The sequence below is a fragment of the Chrysemys picta genome, chromosome 5, assembly GCF_011386835.1.
Source record: "Chrysemys picta bellii isolate R12L10 chromosome 5, ASM1138683v2, whole genome shotgun sequence".
Classification (NCBI taxonomy): Eukaryota; Metazoa; Chordata; order Testudines; family Emydidae; genus Chrysemys; species Chrysemys picta.
This window is the reverse complement of record NC_088795.1, coordinates 106831120-106851129: the sequence shown is the minus strand read 5'-3', so window position 1 is coordinate 106851129 and position 20010 is coordinate 106831120. Positions and strand designations below refer to the sequence as shown.

General features: G+C 41.0%; 1 long non-coding RNA gene across 1 annotated transcript in view; it reads right to left on the bottom strand.

Moving 5' to 3' along the window:
• LOC135983750 (uncharacterized) overlaps positions 1-11566 on the bottom strand; it is a 69156-nt gene extending 57590 nt beyond the window's left edge. The window contains exon 1 of the long non-coding RNA XR_010601529.1: positions 11425-11566. This is a non-coding gene — a long non-coding RNA (uncharacterized LOC135983750). The remainder of the gene's footprint in view (positions 1-11424) is intronic.
• Positions 11567-20010: the final 8444 nt, after the last annotated feature.

Genomic DNA, 20010 nt, shown 5'->3' with positions numbered 1-20010 from the left:
CCCTTTCACCTCTGGAATTGACATGTCTGTGACGGCTTTCAGTGCCTCTGCTATGAGCAGATTGTAACACTCTTGGGATTCATTAAATAACAAATCAATGAATGAGAAAGGAATAAAACTTTAATAAAACAAACTGAAGAGCTTCTGTGGTGAGCTGCTGCGCACAGCCATGGAGTGTACCCAACTCCTGCCTACAGAGCTTCTCTTCAAATGCCTACATTCATAATACTGTCCCTTCTGAGTCTCTAAATTATAATCAAACATATCTCTACATCTTTCCTCTTCAAGAAAAACAAATTAATTCTTATAAAAACACACATATATAAACAGCTAACAACTATCTAATAACACATGTATTAAACTCTCAACCCATGTAGTATATTTCCATAAACCAATGTGTCAATTTCCTATAGACTAGAGGTTACCAGCAAATCACTCTCAAATGATTCTTTACCACTCTCTTTCCTCAAATACCCCTTCTCCAAGCAGGTTAGCAAGTCACTATGAGTCTTTCAGGATGTTTAATCTGCTCCTCTGATCTTCTCAGTATCAGCTTTTCATTAGAGAGTGAGTTGTTCTCTTGTTCTTTGACAGTTTCTCGTTTGTGCATTGATGATAAAGGATTAGATGGGAAATGCCAGAGTCCACATCTATTGTCAATGTGGTGGAACTTTCTGGGATTACTCGTAGATCCTTTTGAATATGTCAACATGTGTCTCCCAGGTCGGTTTGGACTATATAAGACCTTGGATGCAGCTGTTCTTTAATGGTACCCCTTTGGGCCCAAGTATTAGAGGTGTGATTTCTCAAGCACACTATCAACTGGGTTAAAAGATGGGATATGACAGATCCTTTTGTCAAAATAATATTTATGCTTCCACTTCTGATTTTCTTTCATCTTCCATATAGTTTCATTGTTATGAGATTTCAGTAGGTTATCAGTAATTGGTAAATTAGATCAGATCCTTCTTCCCATTAACAGCTGAGCTGAAGAAGAGCCATTCTCCATGGGTGTACTTTGGTAAACCAGTAACATTTTATACAAATCACCCCCACTGTGAAAAGTCTTTTTCATAAGGTTCTTTACTGTCCGTCAAGACCTTTCCAAAAGTCCATTTGATTGTGGGGGTAATTTGGATTTGATGCTTTGTGATGAAAATCCCAATCTATGGCAAATTGCCTAAAATCTGTACTGGAAAATTGCAGCCATTATTGCTAAAGACTTCATCTGGAATTTCATGTCTAGAGAAGAGTCCCTTCATGCTGGCTATCACTGACTTACTATTAGTACTGCACAGTGTGAAAATTTCTGGATATAGAGAATAATAATCTGTGATTTTTAAATAATCCTTTGATTGCCCGGTAAATAAATCAGTGCCTACCTTCTTATAAGGCCTTTGTGGAACTGGATAAGGTCTCAGCGGCTCTGTCTATTGGTATGGCTTGTATTTCAAGCATGAAATGCAGTTTCCTACCACATTAGTAATGTTGTGATTGATCCACAGGCAATACAGCACCTCTTGTGTTCTTCTCAATTCCTAAATGGCCCTTATGGATCTTCTCTATCATTTCTATTCAGAGACTCATTGGAATTACAACCTTACTGCCCTTGAAAATCTTCTATCATGGTAAGTTCCTGTTTGCAAGCAACCCAACCCTTGAGACAGGTCATGATATTCCTGAAAGAATTCCTGCCTCATAGCCAGGTTCAGTATGATCTTGTAGTGAGAGCACCGGTTTTACCAAATTGAGCTTCTCATGTGCAGCCAGGCCTAAAATTGGTGTCACTCTCTTTGGCACTAGAATGAAAGGGAGCCTGTACATGGTGTTTTTATGGTTGTTGCTAGCAGTGCTCCTCCCCTTCACTGGTATTTTTTTCCCAGAATAACCAGTTACCGTATATACTCAATCATAAGCCGGTTCGTTTATAAGCTGACCCCTCCAAGATGAATAAGTAAAAATGGAACTTTTTTATAACCCGTTCATAAGCCGACTCTATAATTCAGGGGTCAGCAAATGTTGGCTCCCTGGCCATCAGGATAAGCCGCTGGTGGGCCAAGATGGTTTGTTTACCTCGAGCATCCGCAGGCACGGAGGTAAACCTAAGTAAATAAATTGTCCTAGCGTGCCAGTTGCTTACCCTGACAGGCCGGGACAGCAACCGGTGGGGAAATTTTTTGGGGGGGGGAGAAGCTGGGAGTCAGGGGAGTAACCCCTGTGACCAACCCCCACATGATCCCATCCTTACCCGGGACCCCCACACTCTCCCCATTCCATTCCTTCCCACCTTATCTGGGGAGGGCCAGGGGAGGATGTCTCTGGCCTGGCTGGAGCTGTTCCGGTGGGCAGCGTGGCTGCAGTGTGCTCTGGCGGGCCGGGTGGCACAGCCCTGCCTCTTCCCTTCTGGCTCTGCTGGCTGTACTGCCTCTCCTTGCTCCTTCTGTTGGGGGGAGGAGCTGTGTCCCACCTCTCCCTCTCTATACCTGTTCATAAGCCGACCCCCTTCTCTGGTGCTTCCCTTTTTTACTAAAAAAAGGAGGCTTATGATCAAGCATATACGGTACTTTTATTTTTGTTTGTTCCAGTTTTGGTCTTATTTTCAATCTCTCAGTCTTGTTCAGACAGAATATTAACCTGAGCTCCTGTGCTCAGTTTCAGTGGAATAATTGTTCCATTCACTGTCACAGGCAGTATCCAGTTCTTCTCATCAAGCTTGGTAGATCCCAATATGTCTATGAAAAACTCCTTAACCAGATTGTCTTTAACTGAATGCACTTGAATTTCCTGCATTTGGGTTCGGTGTCATTTTGCAAAATCATTATTTTTCCACATTTATGACACATTCTCAAAATCAACACATTGTTTGGGGCTATGCTGTGACCCACACCTTCCACATATCCATTCCTGGTCTTCCGTCTAGAAGTGGTTTTCATAGTAAGTGGTTCCACTTTCTGATTTAATCTATTCTGGCTATACTCTTTAGTACATGGATAACCCCTTCTGATGAATTAAGCTTTTTGGCTTTTGCTTTCACAGTTTCTTCTGCCCTGCATATTTGAAGAGCTCTTTCTAAAGTTAAATCTCTTTTACAAAGCAGTCTCTCTCTTAACACATTTTCTTTAATGCCACAAATGATTCTGTCTCTGACCAGAGAATGTCAGCTCACCGAAGTCACAGGTTTTACTGAGTTTTCTTAATTCGGTGACATATTGCTATAGGTTATCATCAGTTTTTTGCATGCATGTAAAAAAATTGGGTCTCTCAAAGGTTTTCATGACTTTTTGACATGCAATGTTCCGCAAATTTAGTAAGTATTTGATTTAACTTCATGCTTTCACTTTCTTCAAACTTAAAGTTATTATAAATATCCAATGCTTCCTCTCCAACAACATACAAAAACAGATGATTTCACTTTATCATTTTTCTCCCTTGAAATGAATTCTCTGTCTGAATTTTTTTCCAGTTCTCTGCACCATTGCCTGACAATTGCAGACTGGAAGGAGGTTGCAACACATCAATTTTTGGCATTTTTCCCTTCTTAAGCTAGTCAAGCTAAGATTATGCCCACCAAATACATGCAAAAGTCATGTGCTTCTGTGGTGCCTCCATTTATCTCTGTTTTCAGTTGCAAACACAGGCAGGGGCTAACTTCAAAATGAGTGCAATGTTCTTCTCATTCTGCACTTCTGACTCCATGTAACAATCATTAAATAACAAACTAGTGAATGAGAAAGAAATAAAACTTTAATAAAACTAACTGGAGACCTTGGATAGTGGCATCTTTTCAATACCTGGTGTCATAACTATAAAGGGAAGGGTAATAGCTGTCCTGTGTACAGTACTATAAACCCCTCCTGGCCAGAGACTCCAAAATCCTTTTCCCTGTAAAGGGTTAAGAAGCTCAGGTAACCTGGCTGGCATCTGACCTAAAGGACCAATAAGGGGACAAGATACTTTCAAATCTTGGGGGGGGAAGGCTGTTGTTTGTGTTCTTTGTTTGGGAGTGTGTTCGTTCTCGGGACTGAGAGGGACCAGACATCAATCCAGGTTCTCCACATCTTTCTAAGCAAGTCTCTCCTATTTCAAACTTGTAAGTAAATAGCCAGGCAAGGCGTGTTAGTTTTCCTTTGTTTTTCTCAACTTGTAAATGTACCTTTTACCAGAGTGTTTATCTTTGTTTGCTGTACTTTGAACCTGAGACTAGAGGGGAGTCCTCTGAGCTCTTTAAGTTTGATTACCCTGTAAGGTTAATTTCCATACTGATTTTACAGAGATGATTTTTACCTTTTTCTTTAATTAAAAACCTTCTTTTTAAGAACCTGATTGATTTTTCCTTGTTCAAGATCCAAGGGGTTTGGATCTTGATTCACCAGGAGTTGGTGGGAGGAAGGAGGGGAATGGTTAATTTCTCCTTGTTCAAGATCCAAGGGGTTTGGATCTTGATTCACCAGGAGTTGGTGGGAGGAAGGAGGGGAATGGTTAATTTCTCCTTGTTCAAGATCCAAGGGGTTTGGATCTTGATTCACCAGGAGTTGGTGGGAGGAAGGAGGGGGAATGGTTAATTTCTCCTTGTTTTAAGATCCAAGGGGTTTGGATTTGTTTTCACCAGGGATTTGGTGAAGGTTTTTCAAGGTTTCCCAGGAATGGAATCCATTGAAATGGTGGCAGCAGAACCAGAGCTAAGCTGGTAGTTAAGCTTAGAAGTTTTCATGCAGGCCCCTACATTTGTACCCTAAAGTTCAAAGTGGGGATCCAGCCTTGACACCTGGTTCAATTGCTTTGGAGCTATGTAGATGTGCAATTTACTTGAGGACTTCCTTAAAACCACAATGCTGTTTACCCCGGCTCTACTAGCCTCTACAGGTGCAATGATACCCCTTCTCTGCAGAGTTTTTAGTTCCCTGAGTACTGGATAATGTAGTGCCACTGGAATTGTACTTCATGACAAGCAAACAGGTTCCATTATGGGTTCTAATTCCAGTCACAACTTTCCTTCAAGGCACCTCTTGCGTTTGAAACCATCCCCATATGCTTCTAAAATTGTCTCCATTTTCTATGGGACTCCCCCTTTTGCTTTTTTTACTACTGCTATAAAATTCTCAATTTTCACCCTGATCAGATTCAGGATTTGTAGGATGTATTGCCCAAGAGGCATCTGTGGTGCTTACCATCCATCTCCAGAACTTTCAGAGGGTATTGTTGGTCATTCTTCAGGTGAGCTACTTTGAGGTCATATTTTATATGGTCTTCATTATGCTGTCATTGTACATTACTAGATTGTGCCTGCTCTTTGCAATGGGGGGAGGGAGGTTCAAGTCCAATACACCAAGGAATCTCACTGTAGGAGGCCCTGCAATCCAGCTGACAGTGTGCATGGTGTTTCCGTATTAGCATTGTGGCATGCACAGAGGTTGATATTTTCCCTTCTTGCTTTCCTGTCCTGACAGCCTGAACCTGAAGTGCTTCTGGACTCAAGCAGAGAATCAAGATATAAAAGAATAATAGAAGATTAGGATTGGAAGAGACCTCAGGAGGTCATCTAGTCCAACCCCCTGCTCAGATAGTATCATCACTGTCTGATATGACCTTGCCCCCGGTACAAGTCTGAATGAATTTTTCTCTGCTCTTGCACACACTGCTAAAATTGTTCCACTTTCAACATTCCTTGAAATGCATCCTAGTAAGGGGCACTTCTTCATCCACTCATGGTGTCTCCCACAGTAAGAATCATTTAGAGAATCAATCAGAGATTCTCACTGTGGGTATGGAACCCTGGCCACGCACTCTCCTTTGCTGTTGTCTCACTTTCTGAACTTCTGCAGGTGTTGTGCCTCCTTGAGCTTTCATCCCTTCTCCTGAGGATTCTGCTGCACTCCTCTGTCTAATATTAGATCGCTTTCCCAGAGCCACTCCAAAAGCTGGTGATTCCAAGTGCATCAGACTATCCTGTCCTGAATTAAGGAATCTGTCAAGTTCCCAAAATTGCATGCAGCTTCCAGTGTGTGTGTAAGGCAGTAACATAGGCGATCTCTCCCCATTCCTTCAGATTGCTCTCTAATGGAAAAGCACTGTTGCTGCACCATTTAGTTCTGCTTTGGGGAGCAATAGTTCACTGAGGCTCCTAGGACTGCTGTAAGAGTTGAGGCAGTGGGGAGCTTCAGAGTGGTGCAGCTCTCTCCGCCTTGTTCCTCAATAAGTTAAAAGTTTTACTCACCTACTGTCATCCTCCTGCATGGCCTGCTCTATGTAGACCTCAGATTCTTCCCTCCACTGGCTCCACTGCTGGGCTAGGTGTGTCTGCTAAATCCAGGGCTCAGGGGGACTTTAGACTGAGTTCTATGGCTTATACTGCCAGCTGCTGCCTGCAGAGAACTTACCACTCAGAAGCTGCCACCATATTTCATTTGCAAAGAGTCAAATGCAATGCAGGTTACATTGAAGAAGTATAACTTTATTAAACTCTGCACTGCATTATCCATATGGTTGCATGGCTTCCAGCTTGACTCCTCCCATTCCCTGTTCCATTTTTGTCCCATTAATAACAGTCCCTCCAGGAAACAATGGGACCTCTGTTCTACTGACCATGATACAGAGATAACCATGCAGCCCAACTCCCACTGCTACACATACAGGCAGTAGAATCCCAGAAACTGGATTCAAGCATCTTTTCTAAAAGATAACTAATCACACCTTAAAGACTCCAAATGGTGGTGAACCCACCACCTCCTCTGGTAAGTTGTTTCAATGTATAATTATTTTTATTACTGGGAAAGTGCATATTATTTCAAGGTTGGATTTGTCTATCTTCAATTTCCAATTGAATTTCCAACCTCTCGCATGATGCAGGCCACAAAAGCTGATCCACCCACTTTCCCTTAACTCAGCTGTTGAAGTCCCCAGATTGTGATTTAAAGACTTCAAGTCGCAGAGAATCCTCCAGCTAGCGACCCCTGCCCCATGCTGCGGAGGAAGGCGAAAAACCTCCAGGGCCTCTGCCAATGTACCCTGGAGGAAAATTCCTTCCCGACCCCAAATATGGCGATCAGTAGAACCCCGAACATGCAGGCAAGATTCTCCAGCCAGACCCTCATTGACCATTGATACTATTTACCAGCGATGGCATGTTATTGACTAATTGACTAAAATCCCGTTATCCCATCAAACCATTATGCTTCATTCAAAAGGTCTCTTGTAAGGTATCTTTACAAAGCTTATGATCTACTGAGTGTGTTCATCCTATTTGTTTGCATGTATTATTTCTAGGTCTGGAGTTAGAAGAATAAGATGTAAACTTGTTTTACTGATGTAAACATATTAAGTGGAAGCCATTAAGGGTGCTTCAGAATCTATGACCTGTAAATGGCTCTGTTTACTTGCAAACCTTCCTGGGTACCTGTGGGCCAGCCCTGGAAGAATGAAGGCTGGGGTCTCACAGGACATGTGGACATGCCACCTGACACTGGAATCCATCTTAAATCTGGTTCTTTTCCCATTTAGAAGGAGGTGTGGGGACCCAGAGACACACAAGATTCCAGCCTTGTGCCAAAGCTATAAAAGGGAGTGGAACAGAACATAGAGGGGTTCCAGTCATGAGAAAACCCCTAGTTTCCACCTAAGATGTCTGCTGAAACTAACAAAGACTGTACCAGGGGAAAGGATTGGGCACAGATTAGGAAGGAGTCTAGTCTGTGAAAGAAGCTTATTGGAACATCTCTGAGGGTGATATTTTACCTGTAATCAGTTTCTTAATGCATTAGGTTTAGACTTGCATGTTTTTGCTTGGTGACTTACTTTGTTCCATCTGTTTTTACTTGAAACTACTTGAATTCTACTTTTTATACTTAATAAAATTACTTTTGTGTATTAATGAACCCAGAGTAAGTGATTAATAGCCGGAGGAGCAAACAGCTGTGCATCTCTCTCTCTATCAGTGTTATAGAGGGCAGACAAGTTATGAGTTTATGCTGTATAAGCTTTATACAGAGTAAAATGGATTTATTTGGGGTTTGGATCCCATTGGGAACTGGATGCTGGAGATAGGAGACCTACTGATCAGTTTTTAGTTAAAATCTTCAGCTGTGGGGGCATGGACCAGACCCTGGGTCTGGGTTGCAGCAGGCTAGCATGTCTGGCTCAACAAGAGAGGGTTCTGGAATCCCAAACTGGCAGGGAAAACGGGCTCAGGGGTAATTTCAGCATGTCAGGTGACAGTCCCAATGGGATCTCTGTGATCAAATCCGTCACAACCCATATACAAGTTAATAGTTCATACTATCAAAATATTCATATACTAGATTGTACAGACTTTTCAGTTGTTTTTGCCAAGGGACACTTACATATCAGCAAAATAAAAATGAAATAAAATCCGTTCCAAAGAACAGAGTCCTCAATCTCCCCTCTTCTGAAAAGCCATAGAGAAAAGATGAGCTTTGTAGTATGTTTGGAAGGTTGATGAAGACAACTGCTTGTAAAACCAGTGCTCAATCCAAAACCCATTCAAATCCATTAAAAAAAATCCCACGGACTAAGGTGCCAATTGGGAAGTGAACTCTAAAGTTGTGAATCCCTCATTCAGAACATACTGTCCATGATGGAGGAGATATAAATATTGCTTTCTCAGGCAGAGAACTCCCCCTCCTCCCCATCCATTTTGTTAATAAATGATTTTGGGTGGAAATTACATCATGTTCTATATAGGGCAGAATAGTCTGTCCTGTATTTCTCTTCAAAACCTCAGCTTTAACGCTGATCATTAATTTGTGATAAAAGCGGTTGACATCTAAACCGAAGAAGAAGAAAGGTAGAATGGTGTTTCTAGTACTGCTTCAAAATTTAACCACCTTGATTTTTTTTAAATACAGAAGCTTCAAAAATGCCAAGAGCACATTTAAACACTTTTTAATTTTGTGACAAACATTTTACACAGCTCCAATAATAAATGAAAAACCCCTGTTTTTATTCTATGCTCATAGAATTTACTTTCCTACTGAGAACTCTACTGCATTTGTCATCAACCTGCTGAAGTACTTAAATGTCAAGATCAAGTACTTTGGGGATATTATTATTTTTTTTCTAAAAAGGTCTGATCATGTAACTTGTTGTTCCTTCCAATTGCTCCTCAGATGTAAACACGCAAATGTATTTGCTTTCACATCATCCTAATTATTTACATCCTGTAAATAATATGCATACCTACAAACAAATACTGCACATGGATTAATAAGCATACCTGGAGGTTTGTGGAAGTAAATCTTTGTTAATTTTTACTTAAATATTTTTAATGCTGGAAAAAAATTGCTCCTATAGTTTTCAATGTTGCTTGCTCTATAGCAGAGAGGAATCTTTTTACCTTGTTAAGGAAGTACAGCAGAAATAAGTTAAATGTGCCAATACCATTATGGAGCCCTTGACATTCATACCCTGAAGTCTTATAAAATTAATAGAGGAGTATTTTGGTTTGGAAATTATTAAAGATATGCAAATACAAGTAAACCATTAGTTAGACTGTACGCTGTTTGGGGGAGGAACTGTCTTTTTTGACCTAGCATAATGGGATGCTGGTCCTTGACTAGGGCTCCTAAATACTACAGTAATAGAAATGATAAATATAATCATCCTGTAATGCAGTCAGTAGCCATGACGTCTTAGTCCAGGCCCTGATATATGGAGACCTTTTGTGGTGACACTGGGCAGCACAAGCTGAGTTTAGGGAGTCTGGATATCAGAAACCTGAATAAAGAATCCCCTTTATACTTATTACAGCTGAGTTTGTCTTTTCCGTACCACAAATCCAAGACCAAGTTTTGTATAAAAAGGATTTTGTTTCCAGTAAGTAGGAGAGAGACAGGGATATGCTATTTTGCTGAATCATGTAACAATTATTATAATGCCTTTATCATGTGCATATGCTCTTATATGTGAGTATTCACGTATATGGAACTTCCCTACTGTGCCCTTAGAGCAGCATAGCCACACATTGTCCCTTGATATGGGCTGAGCATTCAGTCCAATTCATAGACAGTGAGTTTAACTCTTTTTTGAGGGGTCATCTCTTGTTATATGTATGTACAGTGCCTTGCACAGTGGTACTTTGATTTAGATTGTGATCATTAGGCGTTATATTGATATGAAGAAGAAAAAGGAGAAGCAAAAGAAACTGACTACTTTTTGCTTTTATAGCATCTCCCACCCAGCATTTTAATAACACCAATGAATTAAGATTCACAATGCCCAACAATTAACCCCAAATTTTAGATTGGGGATCTTGAGCATACAGAGGTTGCCCAATTATCTCAGTGAGAAAAGTAGGACAAGAGGCCATTTTGTCCTACTTCCAGTCCTTTGATTTAACCACTTGAAACTTCCTCTTTTAAATACTAATTGAATATTTGAAATTGACAGTAAATAGGGGTTTCCCCACAATAGTGGGTGTTCTCTCCACTGAGAATAAGTGTTTTGTATGCCTCACTCAGGAAAATGTAAAAGGCCTTCAATTTGATCAAAGGTAACACTTTTTCAAAGTAGCATTTTCCACTTTTGAAGGGTTTAGTAGCTTATTTCCTCTTCCTTGCTCAGCAAAATCCTCGCCCATGTCCTCACTCTCATATTTTCTGTGTATTTTGTCATTTCATGGTACTGTAGCACTGGGCTGTCAGGAAGGCTGCTGCTGTGTATAAAACTTTATAATTACTTCACCGTCTGGTGTAGTGGCCTTTGTTCTTGGTTTTTAAACACAAACAAACAACAAACCTAAACATTTTTCCCAGTGAGAGAGGGAACAGGGAATAGAACTCTCTGCCAGAGCTACAGTACATTTTCAACATTGATAGCTAAAATCGAAGCTTTACTTCTCTACGTATGGAGCTTATAAGAGGGAGAAGCGTCTAGTGGACATTACTCCAGTGACATTTATCAATGCAGCATGGGTCTGATCCAAAGTTAACTGATGTCAGTGGAGAGACTCCCTGATGTGGGTATCCAGTCCTTTAAAAAAATCAGGCACCATAAAGACGTCTCAAAGTTGTGCCTCTGTTTTTTAGTGTCCTCAAAATCATTAGTTACTTTTGAAAATCTTGATGTCAAAGCTTGTGTCTCAAGGTCACTCCCTTGGGGTAAAAGCAGCTGCCTCACTAATCTCATACAACATTCCTCGAGCAACAGCAGTCCTATAGTCCAATCCTGGGGCATAGGCCTCCAGCTGTACCTCTTAGCAAGTCTACCCCTTCTGTCTGAACAGGGGGAGGGAGGAAGATACAAAACAGTCTGAACAAAAAGCAAATAGTTCCCACACCCACACAGAGCCAGCCCCCCTCCCTCACACAGAGGAGGGGAAACAGTTTTTCAGGCTCTGCTGGAAGTCTCAGCTCCACCCTCCTACATGGCTAAAGGCCAATAATTTGGGGGATTTTAACAACAGAAACAAACCAGTTCATCTTCTTCTCAGAAGCCTCAAGTTGCTGGTGCTCTCAATCTGTTCCTCAGCAAATAACCCAATATCCTCCCCTGGAAGCTCTAGCTCAGCTTGTTTCACTGTAGCACAGCAAATGGCTGAGTTCCTCCCTTTGAAGGGCTTCACAGGTGCAGCGTGTTGGGACTGATTGTGACCACAGGTATGTTTTAAACCCTTCTTGGCTAGAGTGTGGTTTATCTGACCCATGACAGTTGGCCTTAGTTTTCCTTTTCAAGGGTTTAAAAACAAAGCGATAATGAGAACAACATTTTAAAAATGTTCTCCCAAAGACAGTGTATAGATTCATAGATTCATACATTCTAGGACTGGAAGGGACCTTGAGAGGTCATCGAGTCCAGTCCCCTGCCCTCATGGCAGGACCAAATACTGTCTAGACCATCCCTGATAGACATTTATCTAACCTACTCTGAAATATCTCCAGAGATGGAGATTCCACAACCTCCCTAGGCAATTTATTCCAATGTTTAACCACCCTGACAGTTAGGAACTTTTTCCTAAAGTCCAAACTAAACCTCCTTTGCTGCAGTTTAAGACCATTGCTTCTTGTTCTATTCTTGGAGGCTAAGGTGAACACGTTTTCTCCCTCCTCCTTATGACACCCTTTTAGATACCTGAAAACTGCTATCATGTCCCCTCTCAGTCTTCTCTTTTCCAAACTAAACAAACCCAATTCTTTCAGCCTTCCTTCATAGGTCATGTTCTCAAGATCTTTACTCATTCTTGTTGCTCTTCTCTGGACCCTCTCCAATTTCTCCACATCTTTCTTGAAATGCGGTGCCCAGAACTGGACACAATACTCCAGTTGAGGCCTAACCAGCGCAGAGTAGAGCGGAAGAATGACTTCTCGTGTCTTGCTCACAACACACCTGTTAATACATCCCAGAATTATGTTTGCTTTTTTTGCAACAGCATCACACTGTTGACTCATATTTAGCTTGTGGTCCACTATAACCCCTAGATCCCTTTCTGCCATACTCCTTCCTAGATGGTCTCTTCCCATTCTGTATGTGTGAAACTGATTTTTCCTTCCTAAGTGGAACACTTTGCATTTGTCTTTTTTAAACTTCATCCTGTTTTCCTCAGACCATTTCTCCAATTTGTTCAGATCATTTTGAATTATGACCCTGTCCTCCAAAGCAGTTGCAATCCCTCCCAGTTTGGTATCATCCGCAAACTTAATAAGCGTACTTTCTATGCCAATATCTAAGTCGTTGATGAAGATATTGAACAGCGCCGGTCCCAAAACAGACCCCTGCGGTACCCCACTCGTTATGCCTTTCCAGCAGGATTGGGAACCATTAATAACAACTCTCTGAGTACGGTTATCCAGCCAGTTATGCACCAACCTTATAGTAGCCCCATCTAAATTGTATTTGCCTAGTTTATCGATAAGAATATCATGCGAGACCGTATCAAATGCCTTACTAATGTCTAGGTATACCACATCCACAGCTTCACCCTTATCCACAAGGCTCATTATCCTATCAAAGAAAGCTATCAGATTGGTTTGACATGATTTGTTCTTCAAAAATCCATGCTGGCTGTTCCCTATCACCTTACCACCTTCCAAGTGTTTGCAAACTTAATAAGCATATTTTCTATGCCAATATCTAAGTTGTTAATGAAGATATTGAACAGAGCCGGTCCCAAAACAGACCCCTGCGGAACCCCACTTGTTAAGCTTCAAATCACCAAGGAGGCAAAGTGATGTTTTAAAAATGTGCAGAAGTGATATCAAAGTACAACCATTTAAAAAGATACATATTCTGTCCTCCCCAATACTCCTCACATGGCCACAGATTAAACAATAAAGTCACAGTCAAGGAAAAGACATATGGCTAGTGACAGGATTTATCATGTCAGCTAACTGGCTGTGTTGGAACCTCTCATCTTTTTTCTTTTTTTTAATTTAAGAAGCTTGAAAAGGATTGTTTTTCCACTGCTTCCTGCCATAGAAATACAATCTAGTCTGTGAAGAACAATCAGGGAAAATAGATGTGCCAAGGGGGCCTGAGGCCTGACCAAATTAACAGCACAGTTGGATCCTTTACGTGTTCTAAGAACACTGGATGTCACATTGCATATGTACCGTATCGATATCCCCTTAGTAAAAAGTAAATTCTGCAGCTCTATTTTTGGATACCTTCCAAGAAGAGAAGTGTACTGGGGTGAGCTCTGTGGCAGTGATAGATGGAATTATTTCTACATAGGAAAACTACACAAGCTAAATAATTAGCAAGTTCAAATGATTACTGTAAGAGAGTGACCCTGGTAAATGACAACTCAGTACTCAATTTTCCCTTTACCATGAGCAGCACTGGAGGATGTTGGATCAAAATATTATAAAATTTCTCATTCTGTTTTGTGTAGATCATGATTTATGATTAATTTAAATGTTAATCCCAAAATAAACCATTGCTGAAGAAGAACTATTGGCTTTATTGGAAGGAAATGACTTAGTGATCTAAAACTTGAGTATAAAATACTTAGACCCTGTGGATCACAAGTTCAAACTCTGTCAGTATTGATTTAGTCTCCTGAGGCAGATAAATTATATATTATGAAGTGATGACAAGAGAGCCTGTGATATAAGACTGAGCTTGCCACTTTCTCTTTATGGACATTAAGGAGTCCATGCCTTTTTTTTTTTTTTTTTTTTTTTTTTTTAAAGAAAATGAAGTTTTCCTTCAGTATTTTTGACAAAAGTTCCTGGTATCTAGTTGAAAATATTAGTCAAACTTTCAGTTGTCCCATATCTATGGGATAGTACCATCTTATACAATTTAAATTAATGTATTGTATTTTATGACTGAAATTTAAGCCCTCACTCAAATAAAATACAAAAAGATAATTTCAAATTCTATAACCATTTTCATGATTATTTCCTTTTACTGAAGGAATAAACTGTACACATACACTGCTATACAAAGGCTTAATCTTTAGTGGTGCTAAATGCCCTGAGTCCCACTGGGGCTCAATGGTTGTAGGATTATTATTGGAAAATTACTGAGAAAAATAGCATATTTTTGGATTAAAAAGCAGATTGAGGATCATTTATTAGGACATACTCACACTTATTATGAACCATGTTTAGAAATAACCATCTACCTTCTTATTTAATCCTGAACAGTGCTTCTCACCTTTCAATATCAGATGCAGAAGCAAGAATGGGGAGTAATAATTGTTTTTTCTGTTTTTTAAAAATAGCAAAAATAATATTTATACTGTTACCCCTTCTTTTGACACCTGTTTCATTTTTCTGTTGACTGTTAGCAGACATCCAGGAACTTGTAAATCAGCTTCCCAATCAAGAAGAAATCTGTGACATGGAGTCTAGGTATATTATAAATGGAACTTTGTTTTATTTACACATATACATCAGTCCTGGAACTATAATGGTTAAACAGCATTCAGGCAAACTGTTCTCCAAGAAATTTAACCCACTCTAAAAGTATTGATTCTACCTGGAAGCAAGGCAGAGAGCAAACTCTTCCACTACTCATGACCCCCCCAGCCCCTCAAAAATAAAAAAGAACACTACCTGGACAAGATATGAATGACATAGAATGTCTTCCCAGGACTGAACATTTGCTTGCATATGAAGAAAAAGAACTTTGGAGACTATGTGTAACAGCATCACCTGTTGATGTCTGCCATAACAATACACAAATGCAGAGACTTTTTATTTTCTCATGTGATACAGTGATTTTGATCCAAACTCTGGGATATTTTTAAGGTCAAACACCTACAGACATTGATAAACTAAAAGTCAGAAAGGTTGTCTAGCAGCATAAAATGTATTCAAAATTTGTAAGGTTACTGAATATTTACTAACCATTTCTTCCACCTTCTTAATTTAAATATACCAATACTTTTGCAAATATAAACAGAATAGGCAAATTTGGTACTATGTAAAATAAGGATTGCTCTATTTGATCAGGTCTATAGTCCATCAGTGTCCTGGCTCTGAAAGTTACTAAGGCCACATTCTTCAGAGAATGATGTAAACCTTCCCATAACTGACCATTATAGAATAACATACCTATGTAGAACCTTATTCCTCATATTAGTGGTTGGCTTATGTCCTGAAGCATGAGGGTTTATCTAATTTTTGTGCAATCTAATATGATTACAGATTATATTATTCATGAAACTCATTTTTGAACCTTACTAATTACTTTACTTCAATAATGCCTTGTGGCTTCAAATTCTGAAAGTTAATTATGTTCTGGGTGAAAAAAATATTTCCTATTAGCTATATATGTTTGTGGTATATCCTTTGTGAGATGGGGTGACCAACTCCTAACACACCTAACACAAGATTCAAAGTGATGGTCTGACACGTAAATTAATGGTAATGGCATTATAATAATTTAAGTATTATCCTCTATCCCTTTGTTAATATAGCCTAATACCTCCTTTGTTTTTTTGCCTACCACTTTGCATTATGAAAGCAACTGTTCAGAATTATCCATTCTTTTTCCCAACCTGAGTAATAAACCATTTAAAACCTAAACACCCAGTGTGTATAGGTAGGTCAAATTGTTCCTTTGTATGTACATTACCATGAATTTGTCTACAAGGGATTTCACCTGCTATCATGAATTGTCTAGTTTTGTTACGTCCATATGAAGTTCCTTACATGCTTCCCACCCCTCTCATCAGGACAGGGAAGAGAAAGGTTGGTCTTACTGGTAGGGAGATGTCCCCTGGGGCACTTCCTTGAGGGGAAGAAGGTGGAACCCACACGTTTCCCTGGGATGAAGGTCACTGCCTCCCACATCTTTTCATTGGCTGATTTGAAGGAGCTGAAAGAGATTACTGGCTCCCTCTGCCCCCTCCCTCCTATCCTTAATTCCCTCTAATCCCTGTGGCCAGTATCTCAAGCCTTGTCTATACACCTCTACCCCGATTTAACGTGACCCGATATAACACGGTAAAGCAGTGCTCCGGGGGGCAGGGCTGTGCACTCCAGCGGATCAAAGCAAGTTCGATATAACACGGTTTCACCTATAATACGGTAAGATTTTTTGGCTCCCGAGGATAGCATTATATCGGGGTAGAGGTGTACTTGTTTTGCAGACAAAAGTCACCTTTCATCGACAAAGACACTGCGCTTGGTTATGTAGCCCTAGTTGGCCTCCAGGAGGTGTCCCACAATGCCCATCCTGACCGATCTGGTCTTTTTTCATATGGCTGGTGTAGAGCAGCAACTACAATTTCACCTGAAGTTGATGGAGTCAAATGGCTACATCAGGAGTAGCAGAATTCATTGCAGTAATGCCTCTTTCATATTTATAAATTGGACAGTAGGTAGTGATATGTATGATTGTCTGTCATGGGGAACGACACACACACACTGGGGAGTCCTTGATTTTCCATTTGTGCATAGCTGTCTGGATCTACCATGGTAGGTTCAGATTCAGGTCAGAGTTGACCAAGATGATGGTGGAAGGTCCAACCCAGGAATCTTCTGCGTGGGATCTGGCACAGGTGCTTAACTTTTTAAGTCTTGTTTAGCCCAATCTGTTTTCTAAGCCTCCTTCTGATTGTAACCTGATTGCATGAGGCTAACCGAATGTTCCCAGAAAGGCTTGCGAGACTTAAGACATTGCAGGGGAGGGTGGGGGTGTGTGTCAAGGTCTTGGTGGATAGGAAGACATCTGTTTTTCTGGATTCGGTGAGTTTCATGGAATGTCACAATAATTCCGCGTATCGGTGGGGGAGCAATGTTAGACAGAATAGATAGCCTTGGTGTTGGAGTTGACTTAAGGGTTCCCAAGATGCACCGCATCACTGTATTCAGCTGCGTATCCACAAATTGCATTTGCCTACATCTTCTCCATACCAGTTCACAATATTCAGCTACTGAATATACAAGTGCTATTGCAGATGTTCGCAACACTGATGCTAATGCACTTCAAATTGTTGCTGCTAGTTTCTGGATTGTGTTTTTTATCATTGCAGCTACTTTCCCAAGATTTTCAGGGAAGGTGAGGGTGTGATCGAGTTTCACTCCAAGATATGTTAGAGTGTAATCCAAGTGTTGTACATTTTTACGACAGAAAGCTACTTTAAGTGTTTCTGGTACTTCTATTATCAAGATGAAATGTGCTTACAATTGTTTTTCCAGGGTTTGGTTTGAGCCTCCATTTACGGAAGTATTGTTCCATAGTTTGGAGGTCCTCAGTTAATGCTTTGCCAGTGTCATGGAGGTTTGGTGCTCGGATTGTCATGGCAAGGTCACCTGCATATCCACATTTTCATGATTTAGTTGGAGGCATGTCACTTATTTAAATATTAAAAATGGTTGACGCAAGTACAGAGCCTTGTGGTAGCCTATTGTTTATGATATTGGGTGAGCTGGTCTTATTACCCAGGTACACCCATAGGCATCTGTTACTCAGCACGGTCCACAGCAGGCAAAGTGTTTGGCAGCAAGGTATAATTTTAGCAAGTTTCAGCCTCGGGCCCTTAATCCATTCTCGACTGCACTGAAGGTACACAGGTATGCACCCCTCTCTGTTTAAAGCCCGGAGAATTTTTGAAATTCTTCTTGTTTACTCGGCATGCACAGTTCACACTGTTGTGTAACTTTTGTGATTCATGGCTGTGAGCTCACTCACAATACTGTCTCTGTCCATTGTTTCTTTGGCTTCTGCAGATGTGCCCTTGAGGACCGACTCCTCCACACTGGCAGAGCACCTCCATCAGATAAGGCAGTGAACCAGGAGGAGTAAGGAGGATATGTTTTTAAGTGCTGCAGTCAACAGATATAGCACATAGTGAAACAGGAGCATGGAGGGAATCAATTAAAGAAAAACGCAGGCTGGATAGCCTGAAAAGGAGAGAGGACGCAGCTCCTGGAGGGCTAAAGTCCCTCATTAAGCTGCAGTTTGAGCACATCCATGCACAACTCCTGCTGCAGCCAATACAGAACTCCATTCCATATCACCCCAAACTCCTCCATTACATTTCTCCTGTGTCCCTGGTCCCAACAGTACCCGTGCACTCCACGCCTAGGGACTGGTTTCACAATGAAAGCTGGAATTACTAACAGCTGTGAGCCATAACCAAGAGACTGTTCCTCATTGCCATGTCCCCTGTTTGACTGAAAATTTGTGTTTTGTTCTGTTATTAAACTTGAGTCTTTGAAATAAAATGAGTCTTTATTTGTGTCATACATGTGTTAGTTTGTACTAATATTCAAACATAGTGTCTATAGGCAGGAATATTTGCTTAGTATTATTAATGCTCAGGAAGCAAGCACTACAGGGGTCATTCAAGGCAGCAAGTAAACACTGCCTGGCTGAATGCATCACATTACTGGGAATCATTATCAAAATGCTCTTTCAAAGTCTTCCTGATTCAAATAGCCACCTGCTGTGCTCCTCTAATTCCTTTGGTATCTGGCTGCTCAAAATCAATGGCCAGCCAATCAACCTCAGTGCTCCACCTCTGGGGAAACTGTTCCACCTTCACTTCACAAATATTATGCAGAGTACAACAGGCCACAATGGCCATCGGGAATAGTTTCCTCATTGAGGTCTAACCCTGCCAAAAAGGCAGCTCCAGCAACCCTTTAATGGGCCAAAGGCACATTCTACAGTCATTCTGCACCTGCTGAGCCTGTTGTTGAAGTGCTCCTTGCTGCTGTCTAGGTTCCCGGTGTAAGGCTTCAGGAGCCACAGAAGCAAGGTGTAGTCGGGGTCTCACAGATCACTATGGCATTTCCACATCCCCCACTGGAATCTTCTAGTCTGGAAAGAAAATCCCAGCGCGTTCCTAAAGATGCATACATCATGCACCTTCCCTGACCACCCCACATTGATGACAGTGAAACAGCCCTGGTGATCCACCAGCACCTGGAAGACCATGGAGAAGTAGCCCTTTTGATTGATGTACTCTGTTGCAAGATGGTCAAGGGCCAAAATTGGGATATGTGTGCCATCTATCACCCCACTGTGGGTAGGGAATCCCATTGCCTCAAAGTTATCAATTATTTTCTAAAAAGCAACAGAGGGTCCTGTGGCACCTTTGAGACTAACAGAAGTATTGGAGCATAAGTTTTCGTGGGTAAGAACCTCACTTCTTCAGATGCAAGACTTGCATCTGAAGAAGTGAGGTTCTTACCCACGAAAGCTTATGCTCCAATACTTCTGTTAGTCTCAAAGGTGCCACAGGACCCTCTGTTGCTTTTTACAGATTCAGACTAACACGGCTACCCCTCTGATAATTATTTTCTACACATTACCAAGAGTCACAGTTCTTTATAGCAGGAGGCAATTAATGGCCCTGCACACTTGCATCACTGCAATCCCCAGGGTGGATTTTCCAACCCCAAACTGATTTGCAACTGACCAGTAGCAGTCTGGAGTTGCAAGCTTCTACACAGCGATCACCACTTGCTTTTCAACAGTGAGGGAAGCTCTCATTCTGGTCTCCTTGCTGGGGCAAGCTCTGCACACAGTTCCAGGAAGGTGGATTTGAGCAAAAGAAAGTTCTGCAGCCTCTGCTCATCATCCCATATATGCATCACA